General features: G+C 43.9%; 1 protein-coding gene across 3 annotated transcripts in view; it reads left to right on the forward strand.

Annotated features, from left to right (window-relative positions):
• The window catches only part of Csmd2 (CUB and Sushi multiple domains 2), a 501,465-nt gene that overhangs the window by 365,383 nt on the left and 119,173 nt on the right, over positions 1-16,909 (forward strand). The window lies entirely within an intron of this gene.

The raw sequence follows: 16,909 nt of genomic DNA on the forward strand, positions 1-16,909 counted from the left end.
TCACAGCAGGTTATAAACTACCCCCTCCCTTGCAAGAGTCACAGGTAGGGGTTCTGTGCTGTGGGTGAGAACGGATATGCAATGTGAAAGGAGACATATAGAATCACTCCAGCCCATGAGACCGTCCTCAGGGGCCTAGATAGGAGACTTCCAGGACCTTCATTATCACCATGCCCTGCCCTAACTAATGGCTGCAGGCATTCCAGGGGACTTTCCAACTTAATAAGTTGGACAGACAGCCCCTCTCAGGAGACCCAGAGAGACAATGAGTGGCTGAAAGAACCTGGCCAGTGCCGTCTTAAGTGTGAACCAGATCGACAATGGGTCCCTCCAGATGTGACTGGAAAAACCTTTCGCTAGGACCCATGTAACCACTGTAGCCTTTGGTAGGTGCTCTATCCTGAGGGCCAAGGATGAGATGGACAGGTGAAAGAGCTCCATGGAGGACTAACAGCAGAATCACAGCAGTGACACTATCCATGCTACCAAACCTATATGGTTGCTCTGTCTCCATTGCAGAAGTCAGAGCTTTCCTGCTTATGACCAATGGTCTAGCTCAAATGAAAATAACAGAGGAAAAAGAGACCAAGCCTTCGTCCCTTGATCCTGCCCCTCTACCTAGCATTTATCCAATATCTACAGCATTCAGGTTCTGGACCGATGTTACTGTCCCATATTATAGACGAGATCACTGAAGCCTGAAACAATTGCCTGGCAACTTGGACTCTGAAACCACTCATTGCTCTTTCAGCCTGGTTCCACTGAGCACTGTAAGGCTTTGATGTCTCCTCTGCAACCGGGGACCCTGTGGTGATACATTGTGGGAAATGCAGAAAATAGAATGCAAACAGCCTCTTGTCTTCAGAGGTCCACATTCTAGTGGGGACCATGCCAAAGAAGCATGTAGCTTCAAGCCAGGCAGAAACTGTGGATACTAGCCACTCTGGGTATCAGCAACCAAAGAGGGAGAGAGGAAGTCCTGCCTGGAGCTGCCTGCACTTTTGCAACTCAGGGAAGGGAATGAAGACCTGAACACTGGAGATCCTGGATCTGTCCACCAAAGAGAAATCACCTGATGTGCTGAGTCACATGTGAGAGAAAAAGGCTGCATGAATATGGACAAAGGGTGGAGGGAGGGTGGAGTGTCTCACAGAAGGCCAAGGTGGGAATGAGAACTCTGATTGACTTTCTTAGTGTAACCCGAGCCATTGGGACATTCTGAAGACAGTAATAGCATTCAATTCCAGTAAAAATAAACAAAATAAATAAAAAGGAAGAAGAGAAAAAGCTGGAGCATTTTCTCCCCCAGGCATTCTGTCAGGCACTGAGGGCATAAATATAAATAAGAAACAGTCATTTCCCTTGAAGGTCTCAAAATTACAGAAAGAAATTATATCATCTAGGAATGGAAATGGAAAAACTGACTAAAGCTGGCTTTACAGATGGAGATTCATTTTTCTCCTGAAATATGAATTGAAAGGTTCCATCCTGACCTGGCAGAACTCTCCCTGCTTTACGATCCTGAGGCTCTCATACTCGTGGTTCCTTCAGTAGCTGCTATATCTCCAGACATCATATCTGTGTTCTAGTCTAAAAGAAGAGGGAAAGAGAAGGAGCACAGGAGCACTCTCCTGTGAGGGTTCATAATTATTTGGGAATGATTACAAGGTATCTCTGTAGAGATACCTTTCTACATTGCATTAGTCAGAACTTGCCATGCCTGGCTAAGGAAAAGTTGAAAAATCAATTTTGGTTCTGTTTTTATAGTCTTTGTAGGAAAGACAGATGAGAGGTTTGGAAAGGGAGTACTTGGTATTCCACATTGGTTCTAACGTAGTGTGATAAATGCTGCAGGGGAAGAATGCAGAAAACACATGGAGAAGCTTGGTGATGATGGTCATGATGATTATAGGTGACAGGTGTGTGTGAGAGAAGTGCTACTCTAGCTGTGCTTTAGAGAACCGGAAGTGATTATTGTGTAGGGCAGAGGAAAAGGTGTCTTGGGCTTGCAAACGAGAAGATGGAACTGGATGCCATTCTTGCATGCCTATATTCTTAGCTACTCAGGAGGCAAAAATCTGAGGATCTCAACATGAAGCCAGCAGACAAATGCACGAGACTCTTATCTCTAAATAACCTGCAGAAAGCTTAAGTGATAGACCACCAGCTTGTGTGAAAAAGCCAAGTAAGAGTACAAGACCCTAATGTCAAGCCTTAGTATCAGCACGTAAAACAAAAGAGAGAATGGAATATGTACATCATGTCTGCAAGACTACATAGTCTGAAATGACAGTGGTAGCTAGGTCAGGAGAAACAAGGCATGGAACCAAGGCTGAGAGAACCACTGAAGGATCCTAGTTACATTCAGAAGAGCTGAGTTTCTTGCATACAGCTTCAGTGGGGACTTGGAGCCACCGACAGCTGTAGTAAAGGAGCAAGCTGAGAGAACAGAAAGCACATTCCTCTACAGGTGTGGCCTCTCTGCCGAGATCAGGGTACATGGAGGATAGAGAACTGCTTGATTCTTGGACTCTCTAATTTCTCTTCCTAATCCCTGTGTAGCAAGCAATAAGTTTCCTGTATGGCTAACCGTTCCTATTTGTTGATTTTTTCACTGAAGGGAGACTTGTTCATGAGTAAGGCAGAGGGCAGGTTGGAAGGTCCATTCTCCACGCTGGTCCCAGAGCAACAGGACTGCAGAGAGGAGGGGCTTTGTTTTGATTCACCAGCTCCCCTGCCTAGTGGAGCTTGTCAGCCCCGAAGGACACCAGACAAAACAGAACACTTGGCTGTGCCACGGACTGGAGTCCTCCACTGAAATTTCCTGTTAGTCAGAGGGCAGCAGTTCCCTGCTGTGGTCAGTCTGCCTCTCCCTATCTAGCAAGTGAGCAGCTAGCCCCAAGGAGGTAGAAGATACCAGATGTGAAACTTGTATTCACAGCTCTTGCCAGAACTCCTGGCCTCAGGTTCAATGGCTTGCAGGAGGTTGATTTCTAAGCAGCAGCCCTAAGTTCAACTTTACACAGAGGAGGTCCATGTACTTGCACTGCATGAGCTGATCTCCTGAAGGGCCTGCACTGCTGAGCGTGGGCAGCAGCCGTGTCTCTGTCAATAGGAAGGTCTCTGCAAAGCAGGAAATCACTGAAAGGAGATGGAAAGTCATTTTGAAGGAGAGAGGTAGATGACCTGGCAGGTGTAAATGTAGCTTTACAGGTGGCTGTGCTCTCTAGCAGTTTAGCTTTTTTATGGATCACCTCTAAAATAGAAACACACACACTATTTCAAATTATCCAAGTATGATAATCCAGCCAAGCTGCGCCGGATAGTTGAATTGGCCAGAATTCATCCATTTGACTGCCAGCTTTCCATCCTAGGAATGAATTCCAAGAGCTCTTAGGAAGACAGTAAGCAGCTCAGCCAAAGAAATACACAGACTTTATTGACTGACACTGGGTCAGTATACATCTCCTCTTGAGATGAGACAACAACAACAATAATAATAATAATGAAAAATTACAGTGCACTTCATAAAGCACAGAATTCATAACAATAAGAAGCATTTCTCTTAAGAAATAGAAAAGTACATTTTCTGGCAAGGTTGATAATAGAGGAAAATTTGAACATAATACTATGACTAAATATAAGAAATAAGTAGATGGATGGTGAGCGGTAGAGAGAACTCTAGAGACAGAAAGGTTGGGATGGAGAGTGACATGGAATATGAAGAAAGTAATTCCCCAATCACAATTAAAATCCACAGTAGCAGTGTTTGCCTTATAAGAAATAAAAACATTGGAATAGGAGACAACTAGAGCGTGTAAGACTGCAGACAGGTATAGAAGTAATGAAAGAAAACTAGCCACATGGAAAAGGCCAAGCCACAGCCCAGGCAACAGAGGGGGAAAAAAAGGCAATGAAAACACATTTCTTATAGTTCTGAAAACTGAGAGGTCCAAGACCAATGTGCTGACATATTTGGCATCTGGTAAAGGCCTGTTCCTCCTGGAAAAGACCTGCTTGCTCTCCTCTCAGTCTGAGGGCAAGTGAGCTCTCTCAGGCTTCTTTTATAAGGGCACTAATCACATTTGTGAGGGCCCCACTTCCTCTATTCTGCACCTCCTAACACCATCTCGGGATTTCAACAAATGAATTTTGAATGAGACACAAACATTCAGTCCATAACGGGTCTTCCTCCTAGATCTCAGTGACCAAAACATTTTTCACAGATGGCCCTAATTTGAGGAAGGGCATGTCTGCCAAGAAGAATAGGTCAGTGTTGAACACACAGCATGTCTCTTCAACCAAGAACAAACATATCAGTTCTGGTATGTATGAATTATTTCTGTCTGATACATATAAATTATTTCTGTCTGGCCACTGTACTGTGCAAGGCAGAAGGAGATGGGGGAAGCAGGAGCAGCCTCTGGAGGAGGCCAGAGTTGCGGGCACCCAGGATGGGCAGGAAATAGGAGCATTCAGAACTGAGAAGAGCTGCAGTTGGAAGCATAGCTGAGGGATTAGCAAAGAATGAGGCCAAGTTAGTGGGCAGAATACAAAGCTGAGATATTGAGCAGAGTGAACTAATGGAGCAGACAGATAAGTGGGCAACCCAGAAATACCCCTAAGACTCTGGAGTAGGGAAGCCTCTGCTACTACATGTGTGTTCACTATTGATCAGTCTGTGGGCAGGAAAGCAACTGTGAGGCTGCACATAAGACACCCACATTGCAAGGTATAAGTTGGCTAAGAAAAATCTACTACATAGATCAACAGAACATTAACCATACAAGGTTGGGGTCAAGGAACAGAAGAGAACACACAAAAACAGGAATCAGGGATCACAATATCGCTTTTATTTAAAAATAAAGAAAATTCTCAGCAAAAAATCAATTGGCAAGGAGATTCTTTCATGTGATAAAATACATATGCCACATTAATGCCAACAGTCATGCATCGAAAAACCTAATGAGAAAAAAAATAAAGCAAAACTGAGAAACCTGAACAGAAATTGACAATCATTACAGAAACTTCAACACATCTTTCTTAGTGAAGTAAAAAAAAAAGGAAGAAGGATTAAAAATGGCATTTGTTTCGGGTGATTTTTGCCATTTGTAGATTCTATGTTATGTTTATCAAGCTCGGTGGGAGGTGGTTTACGTGTAGTTTCCTTTACAATAATCCTCTTAGCAATATTGAGCTGTTTGTTTTCTAACAAAAGAGTAAACTGAGGCTCTGCAAATATATCTAGCTAGCTCATTTATTTTCTGGGAAACATTGCTTTCATAGTCAAAAATATGTGTTTTCCTTACGGATTCTTGACACACATCAGGCAGAATCTATCCTGTCATAGGGGTAACACTGAGAGAAGATAACCAATCCAAGGATACACAGGACATTAGAAAGAAGCACATGGCAACAGCCCAAGTCCACAAAATCAGACACCTAGAATCTCTAGAATATTAGACCTTTTCAGCCATTTGAAGGCTAGTTTTGATGATTGTGTTATTTTGTTTCCACTGGATGCTGGGATTTTAACTCATAGCCTAACTCAGACTCTACCCTTGGCCCTTGCTCTCACTCCTTTTTTGCTTTAGTCATTTTTCAGGTAGGGTCTTGAATTTTTGCCTGAGGCCAACCTGAGATCCTTCTAGCTTTACCTCCCTCATAGTGAGGCTAACAGACATAGGCCCCAACTGGTTGCCTGTGATGGGATCTCTGTAATATTTTACCCAAGCTGGCCTTGAATTTCAGTCCTCCATAAATCTGCCTCCCTCCCAAGTACTGGACTTACAGACATGAACCAGCTTCTGAAGGACAATTTTGTTCTACTTTCAAAAATAACTAAAGGAGAAAAAAATGGGTCTTTTTATCTGTCTTTTGAATTCCAGCTGGCCCTAGAAGAAAGAGCCTCATACGCAACTCTAAACACCAGTGCTAGCCTTGGGCCTTGGATTGACTTCTCACTTGCTCTTTAGATTGCATGATGCTTTAATTATTATTGTCTACCATTATGTTCATGGTTTAATTGTTGGTTTGCACTCGGGCGGCTCAGGGGGGGGCATTTTATAGAACAAGTATTATTTTCTTATTGTCATTTCCATTGTCACTGAGGATAATTTAAGCGGCATTCTCAGTTGAGGACAGGGTGATTTCTGACCCCCTCACCCCAGCAGCAGCTGTTCATTCACATCCCATCCTCCTCACTATAACAACCCACTGTCAGGACGCGGGTGCGTGCAGGGTCTGCTGGGTTCATGCTATGGTGACAGTCGCTTGGAAGTGGCGGGGGGGTGGGGCTTAAAAGACGAGGGAAATCAACATGTCACAATGTCGTAGTTCTTTCTTTCTCCTCTTTTCTCCTTTTGGCACATCTTTCCAGTGTGAATTGGATACAGACCATCGAGGAGGTGGCTTGTATCCAAAACATTCCCAGAGTGTTAAGCTCTTGGGGCAAGTTTCCCCTATGGACCATACCTGAGCAGGGGAGGTACCCACAGTGGGATCCAGGGCCTTCGTCACTGCTTAGACTTCGGCTCCAACCAGTGTCTCTTCCTTGTATTGCATCTACAGGTGAGGGACTTAACTATGAGCCTCTCCAGCTGGCCAGGGTGAAGTGTTCATGGTAGGTTTGGGGGAAAAGAAAGAGAAAAGGAAGTAAGGACCAGCTGAGCACGTCTTCAGTGGGATCCTGCTGTCAGGGGGATTGCATGGAAGTTGTGACCTGAAATGCTATGAGGAAAAAGGGTGTGGCCATCTCAGGCGTGAACAGAGACAGCCCCACTACACCCCTTCCCTGCCTGAGACATAGGCTTCAGACAGCTGAGAATAAAGACCCAGTACCAGCAGATTAAAGCAAGCCTAGAGTGGCCCCCAGAAAGGAAAACAAGAGGACCTGGAACCCAGTGGGACAGTTTCCTGAGCTAGAAGATTCTTTAGGGCAAGACTACTAGCTATGGTCTGCCTGGGTTGCAGCCAAGCAAATCAGACACCAGACTAAGGACAAGGCATTCCTTAAACGGGAAGGTTCTCCTCCTTCCCTCCTTCCCTTTCTTCTCCTCCCCTCCTCCCCTGCCTTCAGCCTTGCCTGGTACCACCAGCATCCTTAATTCTTCATATGGTACTCTATGTCCTGCCCACCGTGTGTGCTGCACCCTCTCCTTCCCTCCTTCCTCCTTCTGGACCCCTCTGTGTCCTCTCCCTGTTTGTCCTCTCTGCTGCTGTTTCCAGAGCTCCATTCTTTATGTACATGCCACTCTGTCACCCGCTGGTAAGCCTTTCCAAGTTTGTGGCTTCCGGTCACTACCACGGCACCTGGTACATTGCCCTCTGAAGAGCTAGTACTGTCCTCATCGTGCCCATCTCTGGCCTTCCCATGCCCTTGTACCACTTGTTTCTTAGCCTCATTCCTTCTCTCCTCCTGCTCCCACCTACTACTCCCATCTGGACACTTCCTGTGCTTCTCTGACTCAGCCTTGCTCATCCCTCAGCCCAAATGGGAGTCCTTCATGCACACCATTACCACAGTCCTGGCCCACCACATTGAGGGACAGAAACAGGCGGTGCTCCTGTATGTATGAGCCGCCTGCGCTCCGTACCTAATGATTTGGGGCTGAAATGTGAATATCAGGATCTGCTGAGTGGGCCCAGAAGCCCACTCATCCACAGGAGGAGACACAAATTACCAAATTCCCTATTTCTCCTGGGTTTCTAGGCCACAGCCAGCTATGGCCCAGCATCTGCAGGTGGGGTCTATCCCTCTGGTAGTGATAGAGTCCCCAAGGAGACCATTGGAACATCCAAGGGGCTGGACATGGGTTGGAAAGAGAGACATCAATCAGAACCTGCTGAGAACTAGGGAATCTTCCTATGTATAGAGAATTTATTCCCATTGCCTCTTGCAAATTGGTATGTACTTAGCAATGACTGTGAGTGAATTGGGCTGAACCCTGTAGGATCCCTGAAAACTGTGCACCACTCATGTATTCAGCAGTTCAGTCAGAAAGCGTGCGCCAAGGGGTGAACGTGGACCAGGCCGAATACTGACTACTGGAGATGTAGAGACCAGTGAGTCTGTGGTGGGACTGCAAAGGAGCTCAGCAGGACAGATGACACAGTCAGTGATGGGCGCTGCAGAGCTCAGGAGGAAGCAGCTCACTGGCCAGGGATGTGGGGAGTGGGGAGAAGCCTGCAATGTGCTCCCCAGAGCTGTGTACACATGAGTGGGGTGGTATTAGATCTGTTTCTTGCCCCACCTGGTTTCTGGGTATTTACTAATGATCCTTGGCATTCCTTGGTTTGTAGACCTGCCACTCCAAGCCCTGCCTCTGTCTTGCCCTGATAGCCTTTGGTTCTGAGTCTCTGTGTCCATATCTCCCTCTTCTTCATACACATATGGGTTTAGACGACTGGATCCTTGTCCTCCATTCTTCATTATCATAAGCATGATTACACTGGCACAGATCCTGTTTCTAAATAAAGTCACGTTCTCACATCCACTGATAGCAGGCCTTAGGACTTGAATATGTCCTTTTGGAGGGTCACAGCTCAGCACCACCACTATAGGTGATGTGGGAGCATGTTGTGAGGAGGGAAATTCTAAGCAGATGGGAGACCCCAAAGCAAAAAAAATGAGGAAATGCACCAAGGGTAAGGGGAACAGAAGAAAGCAACAGAGAGGTCTGATGTGTAGGAAGTCTCACTTTATTTGTAAGGAGGAAAGATGAACTAAGTCACATGCAAGGCTCCTCAATCCTGGAGGAGCTGGAAGGGACAGTGAGCCTGGTCTCAACAAGGCTGGTTTCCCTTTTTTCCATATATTGTTATTGTAATTAATAGAAGGTTACATTATATTCATCAGTTAGAAGGTGCATTACTTCACATACATCGATACCCTTTCTCATGTCTTGGTCCCCATTTTCCTGCCCCAACCCCCTCCCCTCATCTTGTTGGTTTCCCTTTTTATACATCCACATAAGATTTTTCTCTTTCCACCTTTTTCCTATTTCTCAATTTCTTTTCTTCCTTCAAATCCTCTTAGAAGATTCCTTCTCCCAGAAGCCCCCTGTGCTTTTCGGTATTAGGAGAAAACACAAAGGAAAGTCCTTAGGTCTTGGTTTGATCACCGGCTCCTTATTGTCTGCTCCCCATTCTGTTGCCTGCATCAACCCTTTGGAATTTCACTTCTGCCTTTGCAAGATGGCAAAAAATAGACTCTAAACTATAGGGTTTTCACGAGGACATTAAGCAACATACATAAGCCTGTTGCCCATAGGAGACTGTCTACAAATGTTTAGCTTTGTCTCTCCCCCGGTTATTTCCACAGCATTGTATTTATCCACGCTTTGAGCACCCACTGCACAGATTACCATGTTTTGTGCATCTCCTTCAATAAGCAGCAACAGCCTCCAGGGCAGAGACAGAGCTGTGCACATTCTAGCAGCTCTCATGCCATGCCCTGTCGCTCTTCCAGCAAGATGGTCTGTGTTGTGTCTGTAGCCCAGACACAAGCACCCACACATGTCACGAACCAGACATTAGAAAGAGAGGCTGGCTCCCCCCCTCTTCAGTACCTCCTCACCTAGGCACAGTGTGGGAAGAGTCCTCAAATCTCACGGTTCTCGATCTTCCAAAACCCAAGGGAAGACCCAGTATCCACCTGCAGGTAAGCTGCTCAGGCAAACCCCAATGTTTGTTTGGGCCAGAAATTATCTCTATTGATTGGAACCTCTAATTAGCATTTATAGACTTTGATTTCTATAAGAGGAGGAAAGTATTCAGTACTGAGACACTTGGCAAAGCTGGTTTGGCAAAAGCCAGTTCCTCTGGCTGTTGTCCTGATGTATAATGAAAGGAGTCACTCTAGTTCTCCAGCTAATCCTTCTGCTTCCACACTTGCTGGCATTGGTTTATCTCTCTGTGTAACAAGAATAGCTCTACAATAAAATCAGACCCTGTCTAGTCTCAGCAAACAGACCTCCAGCAACTTTCAGTAATCTCCAGAATCAAATCTGAACTTCTTTCCTGACCTATGGAGTCCCAGCAAGCCTGGCTTCTCCAGTCCAGCTCCTGACCCAGTGCAACCTCCATGGCCTTTTCCATAGCCCAGATGCCCTGGGCTACTTCCCATTTGGGGCCTTTGCACGTGCTGCCCTTTAGATAGACCACCCTGCCTCCCACCCTCTACCCTGCCTGCTCTGCCCTGGTGGCTCCTCAGGACCCTGTCATCTTATTTAAAGGTCACCTCATGGAGTGGTGTCTCTCGGCCACCATTCCAAATGTGGTATTACTCTGTCTCCCCAGCCTGCCTTCCACAGCTGACCGGCCTCTTAGTGATCTCTATGTGCAGGGCCCATCACCCATCTCTAGAAATTCCTGGAAAACGGCACTCTGCCTGTATTCTCCATTCTATCTCAACACACAACATGTAGAAAGTGTTTAAATAAGTGCTAAAGAGGTTCGAACCCAGAGTGTCTGTCCTTTTAGTTGTGCTGCTGCCTTATTGGTGCACACAAAATAGCCCATTCTTCTTCTCCCCTCCTCATCCCTCTTCCTGATCCTCCTGCTTTTCCTCTTCACTCCTACTCCTCCCTCCTCTCTGCCTCATCAATGAGAACCCTTTAAGTCTGCGATTATCAGCTTTACTAAGCTGAATTCAATTAGCTGGATCTTTAATTCATGGTCTTGCATCTTTGTAGGAGACATATGTAAACTGTGGACTGGGCGAGAGCCCTCCTTTTCCAATCATGGTTGGCTCTGTCAGCCACAGCCAGCTCCCTCTCCCCTCCTTCTCCCCCTGCTACTCTTCCTTCCCTTCCTCCTCTCCTTCCTTCTTCACCCATTCCTCCTCCTCCTCCTCATTCTCCTCCTCCTCCACCACCTCCTCTTTTCCTCCTCCTCTTCTTCCTCTCCTTCTTTTACTTTTCCTCCTCTGAAGTCTGGCCTGCACTATAATGATAGAGTGATGATTCTGGCTCTCTAGCCAGCCTTCAACCTTGGGCAAGTTGCTCAAGCTGTCTGAACCTTATTATTCTCAGTTTAAAAGATGGGGGTTTGAACGTAAGCTAGTACAGCCACTCTGAACAGCAGTGGAGGTTCCACAAAACATAAATCTTCCTTGCAACCCAGCCATACCACTCCTGGGCAGCTACCCAAAACATCAAAAAGCCAGGATACCATAAAGACACTTGCATATCCATGTTCATTGCTGCACTAGTCACAATAGCCAACTTGTGGAAACAGCCCAGATGCCCTACAATAGATGAATGGATCAAAAAATGTGGTACCTATACACAATAGAGTTGTACACAGCCATTAGAAAGAATAATATGTCATTTTGCAAGGAAATGGATGGACCTAGAATGAATCATGTTAAGGGAGGTAAGCCAAGTTCAGAGAGACAAATGGTGCATGTTTTCTCCCATATACAAAGCTAGATCTAAAATACACTGGGACATGATAAATTATACTGGAATCTAAGTATTCACATCCAGTGAGTCTGAAGGAGGATACTCTTAGGAGAGGTAGAGAAAGGTACAATGCCCATGTGTTTCTGATCATACAAAATAATACTTACTAAAATGAACTCCAGGAAATGGAAACAAGAGGTTTTTCTTTTTTGCCATTTTTGTTTTCTTTCCTTTATGTCCTGTTTGTTTGCTGATATGTCTTTGGGAGGAGTGTAAGGGGAAGCACAGAAATAGAAGGACTAAGGATGAACAAATGCAGCGATGATACCACCAGACACTATGTTGAAAACAAACTGTACAACTTGTGGGTGGAGACAGGAGGGAAAAACTGGGGAAGAGTGAGGGAAAGGGTGACATTGTCAAAAAAAAATGTACTGTTTGCCTAACTTACATAACTCCTTTGTGATACATCTCCTTTGTGATAACAAATTATAAAAATAAATTTTAGAAGGCCAATGCCTTATCCTTTAGGCAACTGGGGCAAAAATAAATTTTAGAACTAAAATAAAAATTCTCCTCTCCCCGAAAGATAGAGTTGATGCTGCATCAAAATAAGGATGCTTGCAAGGATTCTGTGTGTTCATGGGAAATGGGTTATTGTTGAGTTTTTGTTGTTGTTGCTGTTCAGGGGGAATTTTTTTATTCTTCTTTCTGGCTTGATTTCTTGGATTACAGGTAGGTACTACCATGCCAGGTTTCACAGTGGTCATTATAGAAACATTCCTTCATTTTGACTCAGTCTCCACACATTTGCTTTCCTCAACTGCCTCCCTGACTGGTTCTGCTTAGAGTTCAGTATTCATTCATTATTCATCCATCAAATTAGTCTCTCACCCACTCAGTTATTTATCCTTAGGATATTCAGGTCTTCTCAGGATCCATTCTTAACTTGAAGACTACAGACTTTGCTAGCTCTTTCCAAGGCTGTCATTCTCTTCCTGCTCACAATCCAGCCTTCTCCCCACTGACGTCCATGCTCAAGCATGAAACCATCTCTTTCCTGGCTGTTTTAACCTCCTCTTCATTTCCAAGTCTTGTCTCATTGTATTAATTCTAAGAAAACACATTGCCTTTTATACCATACAACCGTCAAGTCTCATTTCCTTTTCTTTTCCATGACAAGTGAAGCCACATCAGTCTCCTTCCCAACTCAAGTCCAGCTACATAGCACTCTCATCTGCTGATTTCACAGTGAATTGAGGGGAAAGAAAAAGTATGGAAGGAATGGGGCAGCTGGGCATAGCAGAGATCACATGTCCCTCTGCCTCCTGGGAAACTTCTCCTCTTTTCACTCAAGGGTGGGGTCACATCCTCACCAATCCTCTCAGAATTGAGGTACCTCCTGTATCTATAAAATGTCTACGTAGGAAATTCAACAGGCTAACATACATAAGTAAAAATGAAATTCCACTCATAACAGAACCAAAATTCACAAACTGACATACTGTCAAATTTTGCAAAGAACATAGTTTCAGTTTCTTTATGGCTGTGTGATATTCCATGGTATACATGCACCATATCTTCTTTACCCATTCATCAATTGGGGTACGCCACTGATTCCACAGTTTGTCTAAAATCAGCCTCTATTGTGTGTTGGTACCAGCAGGAGAGAGACAGGAGAATAGAAAGGATAAATGAGGGGGAATATGATTGATGTACTTTGTATATGTATATGAAAATAGAACAATGAAACATGTTAAAAAACAGTACTAAGAAAGTGGAGGGAGGGAGAGTGACAGAGGGGGTGAGATTGATGGGGGTGTATTGTATGCTTTTGTGTCACATTGTTAAAACTCCTTGTACAAGTGACATATACTAGTAAGAATCTTAATAATAAAAAAGAAGTAGGAAAGGTAATCAGAAATCATAAGATATTGCCAAAATATATAAATTAAGGTATCTACAGTGTTCCTGGTGGGAGAAATGAGTTAAAAAGAGTGTTAGTTCTTCCTTTCATTATTTAATAAATGTGTACAATTCTAGTCAAAATCGTAATGGGATTGTTTGAAAACTTAGGAGCCATTAAGTTTGTCAGATAGAGTGAATTTGAGAAGTTAACTAGGAAATTCTAGGTCCACGATGGGAAATGAGCATGCCCTATAAACTCACTATAAGAAGCACCATTACAGACAAAGGAGGGTGTGCTGGAAAGGCAGGGGGTCTAGAAATAGACCTGGGACCATGGGGGTGCTTTAAACTGTGAGGAAAATCTGGACTGCTTGGTTTGAGCTTATCTTCATGCCTGGGGTGTTCATAAGTCCCATCTGAACAGCTTAGCCATCCTAAGCCTGGAGCTACCATAATATCAACGCCTGGTCCCACACTCAGAAATGATGCTAGCCGGGTGCCAATGGTTCATGCCTGTAATCCTAGCTACTCAGGAGACAGATATGAGGAGCCTGGTTTGAAGCCAGCCCATGCAAGAAAGTCTATGAGTCTCTTATCTCCAATTAACCACGGAAAAACTCAGAAATGGCTCAAGTGGTAGAGTACTAGCTTTGAGCAAAAACGAGTTCAGGGACAGTGCCCAGGCCTAGAGTTCAAGCCCCAGGACCATCAATAAAAAAAAAAAAAAGATGGGAGTAGAAATGATCTGGCTGGGGAGCGAACAGCAGATGCTAAGGAGGCTACTTTGGCTAGGCATTGGGATGCATGAATGTCAATTTGGAAAAACAATGACTCAGGAGGGGAAAAAAAAACCTTCAAATTATAGGGAAAGTATTGTCATGGCATGTCCTCATTTGCAGGTAGAAAGAAAAGACTTGCTCAAGCATAACCTGACCTTTTATAGCCTTAAAGGAAAAGATCAATGTATTTGATTGCTAAAATGAATAACTTCTAAACCAAAATAGATACTATAAACAAACTTAAGAGGAAAAACAAACCAGACACTGGGACTGGGAGTAAATACAAGCATTGAAATATATATATCATGTCAAAGAGGAATCAATATAGGCAAAGATAAGAAATAAAATTTGCAATGTGTAGATATAATTTTAAAAGACCAATAACTCAATTAGGATGGATAAAGGATATGCAAAGATAAAAATGTGTAATGAATATGTGCAAAGATTTCCAACATTATGTAAAATTCTAAGTTATCTAAATCCAAACTCCCGGTGAGATTCCACTTTAGCAGATGGGAGAGGATTTTAATATAGAATATATTTGCAAGCATATAATATTTGGCACTGGAGGAGGGATTTAGAGAAAATAGCAAAATCAATACCATTTGGTGGGAATATAAATCAATACAATCATCATTTAAGAGAACAGGTTGGAAGTATTCATCAGAAAAAAAAAGTAAATAGAACTCCTTCTACTCCCCTAAAACAATTATTTCATCCACAAAGTGGTAGCTTAATGCCTGTAATCCTAGTTACTCAAGAGATTGAAATCTAAGGATCTGATTTGAAGCCATCTAAACAGAAATGTCTACAAGGCTGTATGTTCAAAATAACCAGAAAAAAACAGGGTCAGAGGCATGGCTCAAGTGATAGAACACCAAGCAAAAGCTACATACAGATGGAACCATCCTTGCAATTGTTTTTCCTTACAATCTTTTTCTTTTCTAAAAGAAAATTCTTTTTTTCTCTCTCTCTGAGTGTGTGTGTATGTGAGTGTGTATACGTGCACATGGGCACACATGCTGATACTGAAGTTTGAACTCGGGAACTTGGCACTGTTCCTTAGCATTTTTTTTTGACATAATGGAGCATGAACTCAGGGCCTGGGCACTGTCCTTGACCATGTTTTGCTCAAGGCTAATGCTCTACCACTTGAGCCACAGCACCACTTCTGGCTTTTTCTGTGTAAGTGGTACTGAGGAATCAAACCCAGGGCTTCGTGCATGTGAGGCGAGCACTCTATCACTACGCCACATTTCCAGCCCTCCTTAGCTTTTTTTTTTTTTTTTTGTCTAAGGCTATTGCTCTACCACTAGAGCCACAGTTCTATGTTTGACGCTTTTTGTGGTGGTTAATTGGAGATAAAAGTCTCATGGACTTTCTTGACTGGGCTGGCTTCAAATCACAGCCTCCTGAGTAGCTAAGATTACAGGCATGAGTCCCTGGCACCTAGCCATTCCTTGCAACATAATGAGAAATAGAAGTCCATGTCTGTAGGAAACAATAAGAAGATGTAATACTCTATGATAGAGTATTAAGCAAGGAAAGGAAGTTACCCAAACGAAAACTCCATCACAGGGACAGTATATACAGGTGCACATTGAGAAAAGTCTGGAAGGATACACATCAAGCCAACGATTAAGTGGAAAATTCTGGAGGGATCCAGGAGTTGGCCTACTGGTAGAGTGCTTGCCTAGCATGCACAAGAACCCGGGTTCCATTCCTCCGTACCACATACATAGGGGAAAAAAAGCCGGAAGTGGTGCTGTGGTTCAAGTGATAGAGCTCTAGAATTGAGAAAAGTCCAAGGACAGTGTTCAGGCCCTGAGTTCAAGCCCCACGACTGGCAAAAAATAAAATTCTGGAGAATGAATGGATTGATCCTTGTATGCACATGTACAGTTGTTTGCCTTATATGCATTTATGTTTTATAATTTTTTTAAAGTGTTTGAAAACCCAGCATACTCAATGAATCCTGGAATAGAGAAAGACCATCAGTGGAAAACTGTGAAATGCACAGCAAGTCAAGTTCATAGTCATGTTCCAGGGTTGTGTTCTTAGTTGCAACAAAAGTGCCATGTCAGCCATAGGAGAATGGCTTGAACGATCTATAGGAGTTCGCGCTCTCTCTTTACCTATTCGCTGTATGTCAACATTAATAGCGTTTTTTAATGGTTAACAAAGCTAGATAGAGTGACTAATAACTGTGTAATCATGAGAACTGAGGATCATGGTTCAAGGTTAGCCCAGGCAGGAAAGTTTGTGAAATTCAGATATCCAATTAACTACCAAAACGCCAGCGTATATACAACTCAAGTGATAGAGTGCTATCCTTGATCAAAATGCTAAGGGTCAGAGCTCAGGCCCTGAGTTCAAAACAAACAGGTGATTAATAGAATCACATAGGCTTGTAGCCAAAGTACCCTCAGCCAGGAAGAATTTGGGTTACTCTGTGTCTGGCATTCAGATCCCTACCAACTCAACTTCTGCCCCATCACATGCACATGCACATCTCCTGTGTGGCCTGCTCAGGTCTGTAGTGATTTCTGTACTCTAGCCTCAATCCCAAGTCCCCTGTGGGATTCTCAGATCCAGGCTCACCCCTGCCCTGCTGAGCTGGGCTAGCTTCTTAGAGATTCCACACGCCTCTTGCCCCCTGCCTCACGGCATATATGGTTTTTTTCTTCTTCTCAACTTAGACCGCTTGCAATGTAGATCGATTTAGGCTCCAGAACTTGCTGTGAGCCCTGGAGTCAGACTGTATCAACATGGAGTAGATAATAAACAGAGGCACAATATTTGCACTCCTTATCCTTA

This window comes from Megascapheus bottae, chromosome 6 (genome assembly GCF_031878675.1).
Source record: "Megascapheus bottae isolate mThoBot1 chromosome 6, mThoBot2.hap1, whole genome shotgun sequence".
In the NCBI taxonomy this organism is placed as follows: Eukaryota; Metazoa; Chordata; class Mammalia; order Rodentia; family Geomyidae; genus Megascapheus; species Megascapheus bottae.